The following is a 10,638-nucleotide window of genomic DNA, read 5'->3' as shown; positions in this document are numbered from 1 at the left end:
TTACATTGTATAATTTGTCCAAATGAACTGAACCAGGGCGTGAGCATATGTCAATCAAATCAACTGCGAGATGAATTCATGTGGAAGTCCCAAAATGGCGTCGAGACAGCGGAGTCTGGTTTGCCTCGTTCTTAAGCTGAGGTGGCTGAGCTGAGGTAGTGCAGGTAGGCTTTGAAATGTATTTGGTTTGTTTACCAGTGTTTACAGCCTTGTTATTGATCAGCTTCACATTGTGCAGTGCACAGAAAACTCCGTTTACAACTGATCGTTGAAATCTTTCAGATGCTGCTGACTTAAAGTTGTATTTCTGTATTTCAAGTTATTTTCCGCGGTGTTGAAATAGAAAAAGGAAAACGTCTGGAAGTAGACAGAGTAGGGAAGGTTGTTTTAAAATCTTAAAACCTCAACCCTGGAAACATTTCCGTATCATTCTATTCCTCATTGTGCACGCTGGATGTTTAATCAGGCATGGCCTCCAATGGTGTCTTTGACATGAATTGCCAAAACTTAGAACTGTTACATGCAGATGTGTGGGAGTTTGTAAAGATATAATAAATTCGATCAAAAAATCTGAAAGATATTTCTCTTCTTCCTTTGAAAAGCTGCAATAACGTCTAAAATCTGACCTGTTATCCATTTTCAGTCGTTCTATCGTCTAGGTTTTGTGTGCATGCCATTTGAGCGACATTGGCTTCACGGTCTGACGCGCACTTAACAAATAATGACGAAGCTAGGCTTTTGAACATTATGCTTTTATTTTCCCACTAAAATGCTTCACCTTAATGCTCCATTGTTTCCACTAAAATGCTCGGTTTCCCCTCAAAAAAGTCACTAAAATGCACGGTTAATGCTCACACATACGGTTTTTAATTTTTAATAATTTTAACGTTTCAACACAATTAATAGTTCAGAGTGCGTAACAAAAACGTATACTTAGTATAACAAGTTAACAACAACGTATGTAATAGTTTAAATACACCAAAAGACAATTCTCTAAATGATCTGTTGTTATGTTAATCCTTTGTCCCCTTTCAGTGATACTTAAGTGAAGAGGCTAAGTTACGTCTTTATTTTCTGGTAAAAACAGTTTTTACTTCTATTTTCTGTGAAAAAAAATATTAGTTATTTTCCAGGAAAATGCCACTAAAAGGCTCGAATAATGCTTAATGCTTTTGCCTCACTAAAATGCTCGAAAAGAATGCTAGCATAATGTACAAAAGCCTAAACGAAGCTTCGACTGAGGTTTTGTTGTAAAGCACGCAGGAAGCGGTAGAGCACGAAAGAAGTGTAGGGGGAAACACGACACGTAATCCTTTTTTGATTTATTTTTGTTCTGTTTTCTTTTTTAATGTTTTTAATTGTTTGTTTGTTTGTTTTTTGTCAACTAACATTGATAGATGCATAAAACGAACGAACAATGACCAAACTGAACCGTCAGCTTTATAACAAAGCAATCACAATTGGCATTTACCTTACGACTCCGCTTGGCTAGGAGATATAATACTTTCCTTTTTTTGTTAGGTTGTTAGTCATGTCACATAATTCACGGGCAGGCAAAGAATCCAGGACCCAAAGAAACACTGACAATCCAAGTAGCGGAAGAAGTGAAGGGGATAAAGCTGCACATAATCTCCAAGAAGAAGTGATGAAAATCCCCGAGAACAAAGTGGGACTTGTTATAGGAAAAAAGGGATGGAGAAGAAATGATATAAAGGAGCGAAGTGGAGTTCAAGCACTGGTCATCAAAGACTGCCAAGTTCGTATAACAGGAACAGAAGAACAGCGCGCCAAAGCCAAAACGTTAATTTACAGGATCTTAAGTGTACGTCATGGCAAATCTCCTTTTTTACCATTTGTTCATATTCATTCATCCTCTTCCTGTCTTCATTTCTACCTGCCTGCCTGCCCGTGAGCTTCCTGTTTGTCTGTCTGTTTGTCTGTCTGTCTGTCTGTCTGTCTGTGAGCCTCTCTACCTGCCTGCCTTACCTGTTACCTGTTCGCCTTTACTACGATTTGGTGACGAAGGTTTCGACTTAAAATCACGGCGTTGCCACGGGCAACCTTCCTCGTTTCCAATGGTATCGTCGCCTCCAATTTCGCCTGCTTTGCTGCCAATGACGTCAAAGGCCGACAAGTTGCCACTGGAAACGGAGCCAGTTGCCCATGACAACGACACAAGTTGAACTGTAAAACAGGGACCGCGCAGGGGGTGGGGCTGGGGGTGCTTAAGCCCACCACTTTTTTGGCGGATTAAATCACTATTTCTTTTTACTAACGTAAACCAGGTCTGTCGTTAATAAAAGAGTACATTACATTATTTTATGTCAAACATGCGAACCTCTTAGGAAACGCTGCCTTTTTCTGATTTGTTCATTTCAATCCAATTTAGTTTTTTTGAGGGTTTTCTCATACAAACGCGGCCGGATGAGGCAGTTTGTCGTTAGGTTTGTTCCCGAACAGACGATTAGATTTTCACCTGCGCAATAATGGCATTCAGACTCTTGTTCCTATTTTCACTCGTTCTTGGATCGGTGTTTCTCGACGCCAATGGTTTAGTTGAGCACGAAGATGAAATTTCATCACTGGAAAAACTTGAGGGGGGTTTTGCAGAACGCAGTTTTTTTCATCAGAGCTGCTTATCGCCGTAAATATCTGAAACGGAGAGTTATGTACAGCTATGGTCATTGTGGGGAAGCAGGAAATACAACAGTGATAGGAACTCAACTATATTTCACTTCGGTTCAACAGCGTTACAAACATGGCGGTCAGGTTGAGTGAGTTTTTTAGCGGGAACGAAAACGTGTTTAGTACTGTCCCGAGTAGTGACGTAAGCAATGACGAGACGAAATACAGTAACGACCGCCGACCGGAAATCACTCGAAATTAACAAATAACAGATTAAACGAATAGAAACGAAATAAACGTTCAAAGTCACTGTTTAAACTATTTCACAGTCATCCTGGATCATTCAACCCTGCAGTTATAATATAACAAACAAAGAAGCGCATATGATTTATGGTAACATGAACAAGCCAGGAAGCTGACTCCACACAAGCTAAGCTACTGCTTTGTCAAGAAGAAATGGTCGAAAATTTCTGACTTTTTTTTTCCAAAACTGAACATTGTTCTGTTGAAGGTTAGTTTGGGCATTCGATGCTTTATTTAACTTATATTAACTTAACCTTACTTCTATATATGTGCATCACATTTCATATATATGATCATTTATTTTTATTTAGTTTAATTTTTTTTTCTTTAGAACCTGCGTGCAAAAAATCTTGCCAACCAATAAATTAACTGATATTCAAACTACGAAATCCACGGCTGAACAACCACAAAATTAACTTCACTATTGACAGTTTTAGATCCATTTCAAGCGATTTCAGAAGACTTAAATTTCAAATTTTCCCGGGGGAGCATGCCCCCGGACCCCCTATTTAGCTCACGCTTACGCGTTCGCATTAGCACCCCCCACTCGAAAAGCCCTTCCGCGGTCCCTGAAAACCTGGTCACCAAACTTTCGTCTCGCCTTACTCAGCTGATAATCGTAGTATGTTTGTGTGCCCGTATGCCTGGCCGCCTGTCTGCCTACCTTCCTTCTTTCATTCTGTCATCTCTTCCTTGTTTTGATGTCCTTTATCATATTTTCCGGCTTGTTAGTTTAAATTCTCTTAATCTTATTCGATACGCAGGGAGAAGGCAGCCCTGATCAAGCGTCTTGGAAAAAACTGGACTTTATACCCGAGGAATATATGGGTCAAGTCATTGGAAAAAGGCGCGAACATTTAGACAAAATAGAACAAAAAACTGGGGCAACTTTGAAGGTCTGGGAATGGAATGGCCTCTGTATCAAGGGCTCTCATGAGAGCCAAAAGAGAGCTATTCGGGGAATAAAGGAACAAGTGGTAAGTCTTGTTATGAAACAATCCGTATAGTAGGTTGACCGAGTAGGTCCTTAACTTGATCTGGTTTTCTAACGTTATCATTCAAGAGAAGCAAAGAGGAGAATATACAAGAACATTAAGCGAAGCTCACAACGAGTGAACACCGGTTTTAGTAGGTCCTAAAATTTTTATCCCATGTCTTCTGTAATGCTAACTGTATTAAACGCACCAGCTATAATTGTCTGACGTAAAGAAGTTTATTTATCGACGACCTGAACTCTTAACTACATATCATTGCCAGTGGTTTCTAGAACAAAGTAGTACAAATATGTTACCTGAAGAGCGGAAATAACTACCTACAACATTGGAAATACGAGACAGAAACGATGAAAAGCGACATTTACCTGGCGATAAGGATATGACGAGGAAGTAACTTTGCTTGTTAGAACATAACCGCGGTTGACTGTCCCGTCCTACGGATGCCAGTGCAGCTATGGCTCGGTTGATCCGTCGAATTTCTGCCGTGTCGAATTTAATTCAACGAATTAATTAAATTCGACAGAAATTCGACGTCTAAATCGGCTGCCGCATTTCTGCCGCACGTTCGACTGGTCTTGTCGCATTATCCGACAGTAATGCGACACCGATTCAAACGTCGAATTTCTGCCGTGTCGAATCTAATGCATACATTATGTTAATGTATGGAGCATGCGTAAATTTGGTCCCGCAAAAGAAAAAGAAGAAACTTGGCAGTTACCGTCCCAATGCAACATGAACATATTGTAACACATACTACTGCATTGTCAGCCTTCTCCTTCTCGTTCCATTGCCGGACAATTTTTTCGCAAAATTTATCTCCTTCGTTGTATAGTATCTTTTGTCCGCCACATTGAATACTCTACGTTTAAAACATTTTCCGCTGGCCGACATACCCAACAGTATTAATTTGAATTAAGTGCAACACAAGTTCGACGCATGAATCGACAGTCGCATTTCTGCCGCACTTAATAGAAGTAAAAAACCACGGAAGAAATGCGACGTATGAACCAGGCCTATGCTTACTCATTCTTCCTACCTGCACCATATTTTTCTCAGTTTACCCTAGTGAATTAGCGAAGACTTAACTTCAGATTGAATCAGAATTTCTATAAATAAATCGTCGCTGCTGCAGGTCGATACCAAATGAGAGTTCAATAAATCACGCTATTTGAGAATCCAGTCTATAGTTCCATTGATTTATTGCCACTTGTGATTTTGTTTTACTCAAGAACATTTTGATAAGACGCTCACAGGCTGGTCAACAACAGTTAGTGCGGATTGTTCATGTGGACACAACCCAGTTGGACCTGACCCACAAGTTTGAGCTGTCCGTCGTACAACCTCCAAATGACCGTTGCGCTGAGGAAACTAAATACTATCAACTGAAACAACTGGAGCATTCCTCGCAAGATCTGGAGGTGATTTTAGTCAAAACTTAGTACTTGGAATTATGTGGGAAGCGACCGCCTTCTTAGTCTTTAAGGTTTATGGACGGTCAGTGTAAAACGCAGACTGCGGACTGCAGACCAGGGGTGAAATGCAGAATGAGGGAAAACTGTAGACTGCAGACTGTAGACCTTTCAACTGAATCGTATCACCATTCTATAGACTATCATCATTCAAAGCTAACCGAACTAACAGGCTAACCGGAGCGTTATTCAGGCTTACCGGAGTGCAGACTTTCACTACGATTAACCTGAATAATCGCAGTTTACGGTCAGCGCTCGATAATGGCAATATTACGATCTACACTTAAAAATTCTTTAGTTTGCAGTCTGCATTTTCCCCCTGGTATGAAGACGGCAGTCTGCATTTTACATCTGACACATCTGCACACTTTACTGGCAAGATGAACAGGATGGCTTCATTGGTATAGACAAATTGAGAGATGAACTCCTCATGGTGTTAAAGAACATTCACAAAGAAAAGGAAGAGCAGACGTTAAAAGTAGTTATTTGGTGTCACCTCGGCCATGCCTACATAAAGGAAGTAGGCGAAGGTGAGAGAAAGATGCAAAAGTTTCACTCAGCAGGTTTTATTCTTTGACGTTGAATTTCACTGAAATGATGCAACTTAAACAAACCACAACGACGACGGCAACGAGATCGTCACTGTGCACGTGCGTTATAAATCTTTGTACGGCATTTCTTTGCCGTCCTCTGCAAAACAACGTCGTGAAATGACCACGTTTTGGGTGGTTCGAGGAACGTGAACGACGACGGCTAATTTTAAAAGCCGAGTTATGAAACTCTTACATGACAAAACTAGTGGCCGGGTTACGTAAATGATGTACTATTTTTTCCCGCGGTTAATGAACAGAGTGACGTTGAGTATGGGAAATTAAAGTTGAGTTGACTTATGCAAAATGTATCGCCAAAACATGGAAATAAAAGACATTGTGAGAAAAAGCACATACCTCTAAGAATAAATGAAAGGTGTTGTTGTAGTGTAGTGTAGAGTAGTGTGTCTTCAGTCAAGTTTTCCTGCGCCATTCATTTGGTATATATACAAACGTGATACTGAGAGAAGTATCCGAAAATTATCTTTAACCAAACAAGCAGTGGATTTTTTGTTGGCTTGTAGCTATATTGAATGTTCATCTGGAGAGTATATATTTTCTTCTATTGATTCAGACGACGAAAAAGAGGACTATTTCACTCTTGCTGAAATCAAAGAAAAACTCGAGGAAGAAGGAAGCTGGAAGACCTCAATCTTCGAAGGTGGCTTGGACGATATAGAAATTGAGCGAATTGAGAAGCATCTGGAATCCCATGCAGTTAAGGAAGACATAAGATACGACTTTGCCTTCCTTACTCCTTCTTGTAGAGATGTTCGTGTTAAGGTACAATTTTGGTAGTTTTTCTTCGAATTCCAAGAGTTATTAGTTGAATAAGTACGTCTCTTTCTGCCAAAACCCAAATATCCCCATTTGAAACCCTTTAAAATGGGACAGAGGTCCTGCACACACATGGTGCCCATATTGTCGTAACTCTCTTCACTAGATTATTGGGAGTGGATGATCCTTGGTTAAGAATTTCAGTCTTAAATGAAAAGACCAGTGGCAAAACTGTTGTCATGGCAACGGTACGACGGGTGTCATTTTGTTCTTTTGTGATGTAAATTTCTGGTGTCAAGTTTAAAGAACACTGCTCTACAGATATTATTGATTCAGTATCTCACTGTTTCAGTGGAACTATTTATGACGCCATCACATACGTAATACAAAACGTAAATAAACAATAGTGTTTAACGCGAGCATTGCGAGGTATTTATTAGTATTGTAATTACTATAAGTGTTGTACCTTGTGTTGTATTAAATAAAAACATAATAACAATAAAAAACAAGGATATGACTACAGGCGGATTTATTTTCGCTTTTGCTCAACGCGTATCGCGCTAGCCTGCTAATCCGCCTGTTCTACAGGCTATTAAAACGAAAGATGATATTCCAAAAAGGAAAACGCCATTCTTCTTTATTTTGAAAAACCTTTCAAATAAGCGGCAATTATTCTGTACTTCACTGGCACTTTAATAATGGGTAGGGACGAATGTTTTCTCTCTACTTCGTAGATTTCAACTAACTCTTTTTTACCTTCCTAGGCATGGCTTACAGAGGAGGATGCTGCACAAGAAGAAGACGAGACAACCGCCATGGCGTTCTCTCGCAATGCACCAATTCGTGTCAAGAACATCTTGACTCGCGCGTTGCCTGATGGGCAGGGTGATTCATCAAACACGCCATGTTTTTACATGTGCTCTCACTATCAGCGCAAAATGAGTGTAGACGTCTTGATGGTTTCGAAGACATTTGACTACTGTTTGTTGATAAGAACATGTAAGAAAGAACTCTAAAATTTGTTCCTTTTACTTTTCACTATTTCATAAACCACAAAAACTTATAACGCAAAGAGACTCGCTTGTTGTTCAACGTTCAAAAACATCTATGCTAATGAGGTCAAGATAGCTGGATATTGGCCAAGTTTATTTTTGCGTATTTATGGACCGGAATGGAGTAGAAGCTAGTAGAGAAACGAACTACTCTTGCGGGACACAGCTCGTAACTCGATAACGCCATCTTGCCTGCCTGGGTAGCCAATCACAGAGCAGGATTTGGTTTACCTTGCCCACCCATGAAATTGCGATTTACATGAGTAAGACAAATTAAATTAATTGGGCCTAACCGTAATCGTCATTCTGCACTGTTTATTCTAGGCAGAAGCTATGTCGCAAAAACACCAGAGGCCGAAGAAGAAGACAAAATTCTAGAAAGTTACCTGGTGGGAATGAAGATTGAAGATGGTCACCTGGTGTTGCCACCAGTCTCCGAGCGTCCAGACGGGTTTGATCTGTTTTACCAGCGCCGCAGTCTGATCGAGGAAAACTTACCAGTATGAAATAGATGGAGAAGATTTTAGCTTGATTGTTTGTAAAGATCAAGCAAACACCGTGGATCCCGTCGAGACTGAAGTGAGGGACGTTCATACAGCAGCCACAAAGGTCAGTATTGCTAATTAATTCTCCATGCCATTTAAGGTGGATCAAAACAGTTTCCAGCACTTAGATTTTGATGGGTCGTTATAACTACTCTTTATCACTTGATGCTACAATCATGGTATCGAAAAACTGCCCAACCATTGGTGAACACGTTGTTATCATTTTCGTAACAAAATAGGTTACCATAGCAACAGTAAGACCTGCTAAAAACACCCTTAATTACAGCTTTAGGGGCTTATAATTCAAAAACGGCACGGTGAATTTTTTTCTGTACTGTCAACATTTGATAAGCATGATAAGACGCAATTTTTGGCAAAGTTTAAAAACATTCTGTAGGTAGGGTTCAGAGCCACCTTAAATTTTCGAAGAGTACTTGAGCCAATCTTGAAAACGTTGGGTTATCCACACAGTTAGATATTTTTCAGTCTTTTTCATTGCCCTGGAGGGGTGGGGTACCCTCCTATGAGAGTGTCGCTCTAAAAGTCTGTTTGTTCTAAAATTAGGCGTATAAGGATTTACCTTGGAGTAACTAGGCCGTGAATTCTCGCAGGACTTTTAGGGTGTAGAGCTTTTTTCCTGCTGTAAACGGTTAGCGTTTTATTTGTCGTAATCCTGCTATTCTCTATTGTCTGATTTCCCATGAATGTTATGTCCGGGATGCCTTGTGGAGTCGAGTACCTACAGTCGATCCTAAATCATAGTCTCTTGTGAAAATCCGTTCCTCCTTTGCATCCAAGTAGCAGTTATTACCCACAATTATTACTATTTTGAAAAAATTCCATTTTCTCGTGCAAGGAGATGAGAACGAGCGTATCTTCGTGACTGTAGGGACAGTTTTGGCATAACAACTCGTTTTCTTCGCAAGTTTATTTTCATCGCGAGCGGTCGCCACTTAAATAGAGACAGAGAGTGATGTAATCATGCCGGTTTGTTGCAAGCGCAAGTGTTCTGTTCCCTTGAGGAGAGTGTAACGAACCGCGGGATACCGGAGGACATTGCATGCAGAGCAGAACGTGCACTATACTCATAAAGTTTAGGTGCATAAAACGGCTTCCTGGCTTCAAACTCGCCAGTTTATATGAAGCATTTCAACACGCAAAGAAACGATCAAAAAGTTTTTTTTGGCTGCAAGTTGTTCGTCATACAAAAAGTGAACTCCCAGGGAGTAGATGGGTTTTTCACTTAACATTAGATTTTATAAGTTAGCTTTTCGATATCGCAATTCTCAGCTCCTAACCGAAGCAACTCTGATTAAGATTGATTTTTTCGTAAGTGATGTTTGTAAGTAGGCAATGTAACGTCAAATAGGTAATGTCGTAGGTAATAAGTGATGTTTGTGAGTAAGTAATATGGCGCAATGTAAGTAGGTAATTAATGCAAAATAACATTTTGTACACAGTGATAGATACAAACTAGTCCTGTAGCTTATTCTAAGTAGATTTAAGTACTGTGTTGTTAGTAGCAGGCGTTGTAATGTAAGTAAAGTGCTGTAAATGTAATGTGATCATATGCAGTGTAAATAAAATTTAAAAAAATGTATGCAAAGGAAACGTTGCGAATGTTTCCCATTCTGCACTGCACTGCACTGTACTGCACTGCTCTCGATCACTCATGCACTCTCTCCTTCACTCACTCAAAGTAAGAAACTATTTTTATTTTATTTTGCTTTCTTTTGCCACGTAGACTGACATACATCTTCATTGTGAGGAATGGGACCAAGCGCTTGCTGAAGGAAATGACTGGGAACCAGAACAGATAGTCGACAAACTACCTTCTTTTTACAATTTCTAAGAGAAGTCGAGATAAATGTAACTGTTGGCCAGTGACGGAATGGTTTGACTTCAGAGTCACCTTGGAAAAAGTAAAGGATTCTGGTTGTTGTAGTCAAATGACGTCATCATGCAAATTACCCACAGAGCCACTTGCTTTGTAAACTTCAATAAAACACAAGAAAACAAAGAGAAATAGGAAATTTGTGGTGTGACTTTTTTTACTGTCAAATTGAAATTGGTGTTTTTTCTTGTCGCCCGAAGAGGAAACCCAGTTGTGGCATTGAGCTCAGGTTTTGACAGCAGTGCTGCAAGAGTGCTTACAGCTTTGAGCGGAGATTGGTTTAACGACCGTGAATGTGTTAGCTGTGGAATATCTTTAGGTAAAGGGGATTTCGAAAAAGAAGTGACTTAAAAAACCTTTGACTATGAAAAATTGCGACAGAACATTT

General features: G+C 39.9%; 1 pseudogene across 1 annotated transcript in view; it reads left to right on the top strand.

Annotated features, from left to right (window-relative positions):
- Positions 1–78: 78 nt before the first annotated feature.
- The window catches only part of LOC145468030 (uncharacterized), an 11,091-nt pseudogene continuing 531 nt past the window's right edge, over positions 79–10,638 (top strand). The window contains exons 1-9 of the transcript XR_014042141.1: positions 79–164; positions 1,522–1,822; positions 3,693–3,905; positions 5,153–5,373; positions 5,759–5,922; positions 6,557–6,765; positions 7,524–7,758; positions 8,136–8,420; positions 10,101–10,638. The exon at positions 10,101–10,638 is cut by the window's right edge and continues 531 nt beyond it. The product of XR_014042141.1 is annotated as an uncharacterized LOC145468030 (transcript). The remainder of the gene's footprint in view (positions 165–1,521; positions 1,823–3,692; positions 3,906–5,152; positions 5,374–5,758; positions 5,923–6,556; positions 6,766–7,523; positions 7,759–8,135; positions 8,421–10,100) is intronic.

The sequence above is a fragment of the Orbicella franksi genome, chromosome 14 (genome assembly GCF_964199315.1).
Source record: "Orbicella franksi chromosome 14, jaOrbFran1.1, whole genome shotgun sequence".
Classification (NCBI taxonomy): domain Eukaryota; kingdom Metazoa; phylum Cnidaria; class Anthozoa; order Scleractinia; family Merulinidae; genus Orbicella; species Orbicella franksi.
Note: the sequence above shows the minus strand (reverse complement) of the source record. Positions and strands in the feature narration are given on the sequence as shown.